Here is a 10,678-nt window from a genome sequence, read left to right as displayed (position 1 = left end):
CTTATTTTTTAAAAATGATGAGTAGTTTGGTGTGTTCACAACAATAACATACATAAACATTAAATAGCAAATTTACACTGTCTGAAGAGTCCTGACAGCAGTGGTCTCCTTCCTATCAAAATTTGAGGGATAATTCCACATTAAGAAAACCAAACGTCAGGATATTTATAATAAAATCCCAAAATAGGGGGATTGTCTCACGGGTTTGTTTTCACCAAAGGTATATGAACAATTATGCAAATGTGAATATACACTTATATTATAAACCGCCTGCATGCCAACGCACATCCTAAATGAAGCATATGTTTGCTAAGACATGATAATGATTGCCGCCACAGATAAAGTGTGGATAGAAAGAATGAGACCAGGCTGAAAAAGAGTGAATCTGCTGTCAGTGTTAGGCACTGAGCATATCAATCATTTCTGAGCTCTACTACACTGGGTCTTCCTAGGGAGTCTCCCACCAAAGTACTGACCCAGCCCAACACTGATTACCTTCCAAGATCCAACGGATTCAGGCATTTCCAGTGTGGTGTGATAGCAGAAATTAGCGAATGATCTTACTAATCTGGGATCACTGATGAGAGGTCACGAAAAATAAAGAGAAGAATATGAGAACCAAAAAATATAGAATTAAATAATAGGTGGATCTGCTGCCAGTGTTCGACAAAGATAAAATACCTATGAATCACTGGTGAGAGTCCAGAAACAATAGTAAAGAAATAGAAAAATAGATGGAAAAGTGGGCAGGTCCTCAACAATGATTTTAGGAGAGGTTATGGATATGGATAATTGGGTCTTGATACTGTATATGACAGGAAGTCTCACTGGTGACAGTATAAATGTGCCTTTTATAGATACTGTATTAGAGCGCAGATGACAAGTGAGAGAGAGAAATAAGAGGAAATTGGTACATTCACCCCAGGTCAGAGCAACATAATGTGTCACTGTCATATACATGTAACAGAGACTAAAGAAATAAAAAAAATTTAGAGTGTACCCACAAAAGAGTCTTCTTTCTTCTCTTTGTTTTGCATCTCTCACCATCACCTGAATGAAGTACACAGCACTCTCTTCTACTGGGCAGGAGAGGGAACATGATGACAGTGTTGCACTCCCAGCATCCCTGGCTTCTGGCTAATTGGGAGGAGCTGTCACTGCAAGGAGGTCAGGCGGTACAGCGTACCGGCTGCCAATTTCTTATACCCCTTTCACACCGCCAATGCCGGATCCCACCCGGGAATTGGAAACGGGTCCTTCCCGGGTGGTATCCGGCATTGGAGGCTGATGCTGGTTTCCCCGACCCGGCAATATGCCGGGGCAGGTTGCCATAGCAACGGGGGGCAGAGCCAACAGCAGGGGCAGAGGCTGCGTCCCTCTTGTAGTAAACAGGTCCCGGGTCGCATCGACCCGGGAGCCCATTTACACTGCCATTGATGCGTTATTCAACCCGGGTATAACACTGCTTTATTCCTGGGTTGAATTGCCGGGTCAGGCGACCCTGGATTTCCGACATGACATTTTCACACCGCACACTGACCCGTGTCGACCCGGCAATATGCCGGGTCAATACCGGGTTATTTGTGCGGTATGAAAGGGGTATTAATGGTACACCGTACTGGCCCGTAACATCATACTTGAACCACTGGTTAGGCTGTAATTAGGATTTGGATTATGCTGGGATTATGGTTAGGAGTAGGGTTAAAATGAGTCTTAAATATAAGCTTTCCCATTGATAATGTGAACATACTGAACAGGTTAACATTTTGTCAATGTTGACATTGTGAATGTTGGCATTATTTTGTTGGCATAGTGAATGGCGGCATTCTAAATATCAATATGTCACACCAAATCCTGCCCACCCTGCACCACAATCTCTGTTCAGTGAAATAAGATTTACATAATGACACTAGTACAATAATGTTCACTTTGTAGCTTCTGAGGGAGATCAATTTGCTGGTCTTAAATACTATTCCTACTAATCCCAACCCCCACTAAAATGTTTTGGGTTTATTTAAATTAGATACAATTAAAAGTCCACTTACCTATACCAGGTAGATCCTGGTATTTTTTCCTTTATACTGTAACTGTATTTAATAAATAATACTGGAAATCAGTAGTCTTTTTGTAGAAAAATAGGTTCAGGAATTGTTGGTGGGGCAGAGATGGGAGCGATGTGGGTGGAGATACCAAAGGAGCGTGCATAAACTTTTTTTTTTAAACACTAAATGCCCCGAGTAGTGCCATATATACACATACTGCACCCAGCAGTGCCGTATATACACACAATGCCCCCTGCAGTGCCAGATACACAATGCACCCAGTAGCACGTACAGAATCAATATATCATAATGCACAGACCAGTCATATACCATAACGTACAACCAGCCATATACCATAAGGCACAGGACAGCCATATACCATAAGGCACAGGACAGCCGGATACCATAAGGCACAGGACAGCCGGATACCATTAGGGAACAAGCCTGTGCAGAAGGAATAACATTATGGCCAGGATTCCCTGTGTGCACATATTAAAGGCTGGATATGGGGCACATGAGATGGATAGAAATACCCTTGGAGAACTGTGAAAGTGTCTGAATGCACAGGTACAGCTAGAAGTCCGACCGAAGGCTGATTATATATATAAGCAACACTAGATTGGTTGTGGGAGAAAAAGCGCACTGAGCTACCCTTATATAGGTAGAACTATATATATATAAACCGGAGTACAAAGAGAACAAAATATCTTGTAATATATTGATATCCACTTCCTATGGAGGGAGAAGAAACAAAATTCTTAACTAACGAATAGAAAGGCCGGTGGTGCTCCCTGGAGTTGTAAAGAACAGATCACATACCATGCAAAAAGAAAAAAGACAACTCTTTTTCATGGGGCACTCTTATTGATAATCTAAAACTTAACTTTTATTTGTAGAAATTGGACTCACATTAACATACTAACATATAACATACATTAAATTATGATAATATCTGGTGTAACTGGCTAAGTCCCCCGAAATGTCTTCTTATAATAAAGTCCTTCTTACTGAATGAATTACGGCCAACTGATTATTAGAAATCGTCTACAATTATTACTGTAAATGAATCATTGAAAAAACATCAATCTATGGCCTGCTGCCAAAAACAAGGTTGATTTATATGTTATAGCTACTAATGAGCCTCCAAATATATTTCAATATAAATTAATACAAATTATACGGTTGAACTTTTTGACCAGTCACCAGTGTACAGATGTTTAGCCATGTGCTAGTGTTTAAACAGTTGTATACTATAGAGAAGGAAAAAATGTCAGAAGGAAGACGGGGAAGATTAGGTGACTAGATGCCTGGTTTCTGCTTTTGGAAATCTGCTCAAAAGCATCGAATTTCCAATGAGAGAACCATGTGGAGCATATGCACCAACCCCAAGACATGTATCTGCTGTTAACTTTTTATTGCCCAATTAAGGGCAAAGTTAATGAGAGTGCAGGGGAGAGGTCCCTACCCAGTATTTAACACTTATTTTGCTAATTTGATATTAGCCCACTTGAAAATTAATAATAATAATTGAAAAATTTACAATAATTATTAGTTTAAATTGTTGATTACTACTTAATATTTCCACTTGTTCTCAAAATAGATCTGTAACATCCATGGAATACGTTCTACCAAGAGAGACAGATCGACATCCTTATATGTTGACATAGGATACAGATGTTGTATTTAAATATTTATCTCTATGAAATACAGATTTCATCTGCGGTAACATCCAGGATGTCTACTGTCCTCAATCATGTCAGACGACATCGAATTAAGGATGAGAGAGTCCTTTGGGTGTTTGTGCAAAATGAAAAAGGGTGCTTCTGCTGTCGGTATCTCAGAAAGAGTTAAGCCGATGAGAGAGCACTGAAATAAGAGAATAATAGGAATAAGAATAATAAGAGGAAAGATCAAATAATCATATGATCTCGGTACATATATAGTGAAAGTATCACAATTATGTCGTATTTGTAGAATTATCTAAGTAGTATAATTACATAATATTTGTAATAATATCAAATTTGCATCTTATTTGCAGGCGGCGTCTTACATGCACATCACCAGAATAGCATACCTATAGATTGGAGATTCAATTGCCCTAATTTCTTGTATACATTCTCATATTAAACATAAAAGGCATAAGTCTCCATTAATTACTATGCTATTTACTGCTATATAAAATAACATCAAGTAAAAAGTACAAATGATAATAATTTCTACTTATCTGCTGCAAATTCTCTTCGGTCAAATAATATGTATATCCTCAGATATAATTGACACGGTACTCCCCGATTGTATTGTAGGTATATTTTCTCAGTTTAACCTACTTCTGCGGAATATTGGAGACTATTTGTCACACGAGATGTCAGGTATGGTAGTCCAATATTTCACTCACTGATCCAATCACATCTATGAGGGCCATTACAGTGACCTGAATAGCCCTCACGAATTTGTGTAGAGAGGCAAACACCCGTCACTTCAGAATATTTCAGAACGGGTCTAATAGTGGTAATAAGTCTCCTCTTACTATCAGTCAAAGCTGTGTGTGAAGCCACTGCCAGCAGCATGCGGTTTACCGATGCTCATCGGATCTATGTGGAGAGGTAGCAGCCGTCACTTCAAATTATTTCAAGACAGGTCTGGTAAGAATAATAAGTCTCCTCTCACTGCCAATCAAAGCAGTATATGAAGCCGCTGCCAACAGCATGCGGCTCACCGCTAATCACCGAATCTATATAGAGAGGCAGCAGCCGTCGCTTAGGAATATTTTAGCGGATCTATGTAGAGAAGTAGCTGCCGTCACTTCAAAATATTTCAGGACGGGTCTGGTAATAGTAATCAGTCTCCTCTCATTTTCAATCAGAGCAGTGTGTAAAAGCCGCTGCCAATAGCGTGTTGCTCACCGCTGGTCGCCGGGTCTAATACAGAGAGGCAGCAGCCGTCGCTTGAAATGTTTCAGCGGATCGCTAGTCTTCGGGTCCGTATAGAGAAGCAGCAGGAGCAGTGAAGGTGACGTGCATGTACGCCGTACATCCGACATGCATGTTTCACCTGGGCGGCTTCGTCAGGGATTGTGGTGCTCTACCTACTGGCCGTGATATTTACCTGAGAGGCTGCTGCCTCTCTGTATTAGACCCGGCGACCAGCGGTGAGCAACACGCTATTGGCAGCGGCTTTTACACACTGCTCTGATTGAAAATGAGAGGAGACTGATTACTATTTCCAGACCCGTCCTGAAATATTTTGAAGTGACGGCAGCTACTTCTCTACATAGATCCGCTAAAATATTCCTAAGCGACGGCTGCTGCCTCTCTATATAGATTCGGTGATTAGCGGTGAGCCTCATGCTGTTGGCAGCGGCTTCATATACTGCTTTGATTGGCAGTGAGAGGAGACTTATTATTCTTACCAGACCTGTCTTGAAATAATTTGAAGTGACGGCTGCTACCTCTCCACATAGATCCGATGAGCATCGGTAAACCGCATGCTGCTGGCAGTGGCTTCACACACAGCTTTGACTGATAGTAAGAGGAGACTTATTACCACTATTAGACCCGTTCTGAAATATTCTGAAGTGACGGGTGTTTGCCTCTCTACACAAATTCGTGAGGGCTATTCAGGTCACTGTAATGGCCCTCATAGATGTGATTGGATCAGTGAGTGAAATATTGGACTACCATACCTGACATCTCGTGTGACAAATAGTCTCCAATATTCCGCAGAAGTAGGTTAAACTGAGAAAATATACCTACAATACAATCGGGGAGTACCGTGTCAATTATATCTGAGGATATACATATTATTTGACCGAAGAGAATTTGCAGCAGATAAGTAGAAATTATTATCATTTGTACTTTTTACTTGATGTTATTTTTATATAGCAGTAAATAGCATAGTAATTAATGGAGACTTATGCCTTTTATGTTTAATATGAGAATGTATACAAGAAATTAGGGCAATTGAATCTCCAATCTATAGGTATGCTATTCTGGTGATGTGCATATAAGACGCCGCCTGCAAATAAGATGCAAATTTGATATTATTACAAATATTATGTAATTATACTACTTAGATAATTCCACAAATACGACGTAATTGTGATACTTTCACTATATATGTACCGAGATCATATGATTATTTGATCTTTCCTCTTATTATTCTTATTCCTATTATTCTCTTATTTCAGTGCTCTCTCATCGGCTTAACTCTTTCTGAGATACCGACAGCAGAAGCACCCTTTTTCATTTTGCACAAACACCCAAAGGACTCTCTCATCCTCAATTCGATGTCGTCTGACATGATTGAGGACAGTAGACATCCTGGATGTTACCGCAGATGAAATCTGTATTTCATAGAGATAAATATTTAAATACAACATCTGTATCCTATGTCAACATATAAGGATGTCGATCTGTCTCTCTTGGTAGAACGTATTCCATGGATGTTACAGATCTATTTTGAGAACAAGTGGAAATATTAAGTAGTAATCAACGATTTAAACTAATAATTATTGTAAATTTTTCAATTATTATTATTAATTTTCAAGTGGGCTAATATCAAATTAGCAAAATAAGTGTTAAATACTGGGTAGGGACCTCTCCCCTGCACTCTCATTAACTTTGCCCTTAATTGGGCAATAAAAAGTTAACAGCAGATACAGGTCTTGGGGTTGGTGCATATGCTCCACATGGTTCTCTCATTGGAAATTCGATGCTTTTGAGCAGATTTCCAAAAGCAGAAACCAGGCATCTAGTCACCTAATCTTCCCCGTCTTCCTTCTGACATTTTTTCCTTCTCTATAGTATACAACTGTTTAAACACTAGCACATGGCTAAACATCTGTACACTGGTGACTGGTCAAAAAGTTCAACCGTATAATTTGTATTAATTTATATTGAAATATATTCGGAGGCTCATTAGTAGCTATAACATATAAATCAACCTTGTTTTTGGCAGCAGGCCATAGATTGATGTTTTTTCAATGATTCATTTACAGTAATAATTGTAGACGATTTCTAATAATCAGTTGGCCGTAATTCATTCAGTAAGAAGGACTTTATAAGAAGACATTTCGGGGGACTTAGCCAGTTACACCAGATATTATCATAATTTAATGTATGTTATATGTTAGTATGTTAATGTGAGTCCAATTTCTACAAATAAAAGTTAAGTTTTAGATTATCAATAAGAGTGCCCCATGAAAAAGAGTTGTCTTTTTTCTTTTTGCATGGTATGTGATATATATATATAAGCACTAAGGTGACATTAAACCACAAGGGGTTTTGAGTATTGCCACTTTAAGTTGTTATGATTGCTTTTTTTTCTTTTAAATGGCACAGTATGTTAGGTGTCAGCCAATAGTTGTCGAGTGGGGAGGAGATTGTTGTTTGAAGCTAGGCTGAGGCAGGTTATCCCTGTTCCTGTTTTTCCCACCCTCCCAATCCTGTGGTTTGGTTGGTCATTTGGTGTGTGGCGGTAAAGAACAGTTGGTTGTTAAGTTTTTAGACTTTAGTGGGTGTGCTCTCCTTACAGTGAGGTATGTCATAAACCAATTGTCCTGGACGGGAAATGGTTACACCACCTGAACGGGTGGGTTGTGGAGTGGAGAGTTGAACACCAACGCTTGGGTTGGTTTGTGTGTTTGGATTTCCCTGTCCGTTCTTTAGTGCCGACACCATTTAAAGTAAAAAAAATTAAAATAGTACCTGTCAATAATAGATTTGACAAATATTTTAAACACCAGCACAGTTGTCCGTGTCTTTATTTTAGTTGTTGAGTTATAATTATGTAGTTGTGAATAGATACATGTAAAGGGTAACACGAAAATACCCTGATAGTGAGTTTAGAGGGGGCACAGGGGCATCTGACAGAGGGGGCACAGGGACTGCTAACAAGTGGACACAGGGGCAACTAACAGAGGGGGCACATGGGAAACTAACAGATGAGGCACAGGGGCAACTAAATATCCTTGCAGCTAAAAGTTGCTTTTCTCACAACAGTATTTTAAATCCTGTGTAAACAGTTTTAGCATATACTCCCCAGGGGAATTATGTTAATTTGGCTGTTCAAAATGCCACACAAAAATGTTTTATTCATAAATTACAGAGGAGGAGCTCCACAAAATACATAATCTCGTAAAAACACAGTCTCTTCTACAGCACTCTGTTAGCTTCGCTGTTACTGCTGTCACATGTGCTGAGAGAGATTTAAAGCAAGTTAAGAGCAAACTTCAAATAAGCAAAATCTGTAGAAACATCTCTGTAACCTTCAGCACTCAATCAACCTCGCTGTTACGGCTGACATGTGTGCTGGTGGAAAACGTAAAGTAAACCCTATATGTAAATTGATAGTTATAAGCTGATTGTCTGGGGCATTATCACCTTCCACTTTATCACTTCTCAAGGCTTAATACATCTGCCCCACACAGAGCAGAACAGTTAACTCTCACAGGATATCCGGAATCCTTGCTAGTGTGCAGGTCCCCTCACTGTGTCGGATCCAATCAGCGACCTGGCTGCTGCTATAATATCACCAGAAACAGGACTCTGGCCTTATGGGACATGTAGTCTCCTACACTCAGGTGTCCCAGCAGAGTGCCGGAAATGTCGGGCACTATGGGATATGTAGTTTCCACTGCCCACTCTCCACGACTGCCTGGTCTGGCATCTCTCATTCCTGCCAGCTATTTCTAGTTGTTGCAGTATGGCGCTCCTCCCCTTCCCTTACACAGGGAATCGATGGCAGCAGCAGGGCAGGCAGGGCCAGGCCGCAGACCTTCAGGAATGGCATTCTGGCCCAAAAATAGCCCTGTTGGAAATTATTGAAATGCAAGCTTAGTGTGTCTGAAAACTACTATTTGTCACTATGCCAATTTATAAATCAAATAAAGAAAATAACTTTGTGCATTACTCTGCAATGTCCACTATGAACAATGACCCATAGAAAGCTTATTTTTTTAATCAATATATGCAGTTCTGTGCAAATGTTTTAGACAGGTGTGAAAAAAATATTGCAAAGTAAGAATGCTTTAAAAAATAGAAGTCTTAATAGTTTATTTTTAACAAAATGCAAAGTGAATGAACAGAAGAGAAATCTAAATCACAGTTTTTGAAGGAACTCAGCAGGGACGTCACTCCAAACATCTTGGAGACCTAACCACAGATCTTCTGTGGATATAGGCTTTCTCTTATCCTTCTGTCTCTTCATGTAATCCCAGACAGACTCAATAATGAGGAGATCAGGCTTCTATGGGGGCCACATCATCATTTCCAGGACTCCTTGTTCTTCTTTATGCTGAAGATTGTTCTTAATGACATTGGCTGTATGTTTGGGGTCATTGTCGTCCTGCTGCAGAATAAATTTGGAGCCAATCAGATACCACCCTGATGGTATTGCTTGATGGATAATTACCTGCCTGTTTTTCTCAGCATTGAAACACAGAAATGGGCAACATTAAGGACCGTAGATGCAGTGGCCAAGGAAACTTAGTGCATCAGATGAAAGACACATCATGCACACTTCCCTTTAAAATCCTACAAGTGAAGCATATGCCTCGCATCACCCCGGAGTCCCCGCTATGGGCAAGCAGTAACTCCCTCCACCCTCCCTGACACAGCCGTCAGTGTATTGGCTCCCATTCCTGTCATTACCACATCAGCGGCTCAGGGACAGTGAGCAATACACTCTAGTGCAGTGGGGACAGTGGTAAAATTTCTCTGCTCTGCGGACATATATTCCCAATGCCTTAACTAATCAAGGCACTATTCTCTCACAGTGGGCAGGCATCTGAACGGACAGCATGGTGCTCCATCTAGGTTACCTGCTCCTGCAATGCTTCTGGCACCAGGACACAATCTGACTAGTTAATGGTGCCCACCCGTCACTACACTTCCTTCAGCAACTGCTCATTAGTGTGTGTGACACGCTCAGGGTCGGACTGGCCCACAGGGGTACCAGAGAAACCACCGGTAGGCCCCACTGCCTGAGTGCCCACTCCTTCCTCTAGGAATCAGGTTCCAGACTGTGCACTTGTATTATACATGGTAGATATGTTGCATTACACTGCACTAGACTATTGTGTATTTCAAGCCTCTGTGGAGGCTGGCCACACCCGCTTTGTAGGCTGGCCACACCCTTAAGTATGGGCCCCTAGCACTGCATTCCTCTGGTGGGCCCTTCATGCCCCAGTCCGACACTGGACACGCTCACCTATTGTTCACTGTGACACCTCCATTGTCATACGCAATTGGCAGTAGCAGTCCACCACTCTTTTTGGCACTGCTCTATTCTTTTGTTCAATTGTTATCTCACTGGGAGCTCTCTCATTGGGATTTAAACCCGCATGGCTCTGAAGTGTGATACGCATAACGGATACCTAGGAGATATTCAATCTCTAAAGCAGAAATCCCACTTATTCTTCTTTACTCCCTCTAATTTTTTTATACATGCATGCTCACTGGCCACCAACACCCTATGGCAAATGACCATGCAGCAGCTGCATAATTGTAAACACAATTAATTAGGGATAGCTACAGTAAGTACCCTAAACTGTGTTTGTACCTTTAAGATTTTCAGTACAACTTTTACTGGGAAGCCAGCACCATCCAGCAGCGATATATAATACTTTCCCAGCTGTA

At 40.7% G+C, this 10,678-nt stretch overlaps 1 pseudogene; it reads right to left on the bottom strand.

Moving 5' to 3' along the window:
- Positions 1 to 427: 427 nt before the first annotated feature.
- On the bottom strand, positions 428 to 546 carry LOC134937388 (5S ribosomal RNA; annotated as a pseudogene).
- Positions 547 to 10,678: the final 10,132 nt, after the last annotated feature.

This window comes from Pseudophryne corroboree, chromosome 6, assembly GCF_028390025.1.
Source record: "Pseudophryne corroboree isolate aPseCor3 chromosome 6, aPseCor3.hap2, whole genome shotgun sequence".
NCBI classification, from domain to species: domain Eukaryota; kingdom Metazoa; phylum Chordata; class Amphibia; order Anura; family Myobatrachidae; genus Pseudophryne; species Pseudophryne corroboree.
The sequence above is the reverse complement of the archived record's forward strand: the minus strand, read 5'-3'. Positions and strand labels throughout refer to the sequence as shown.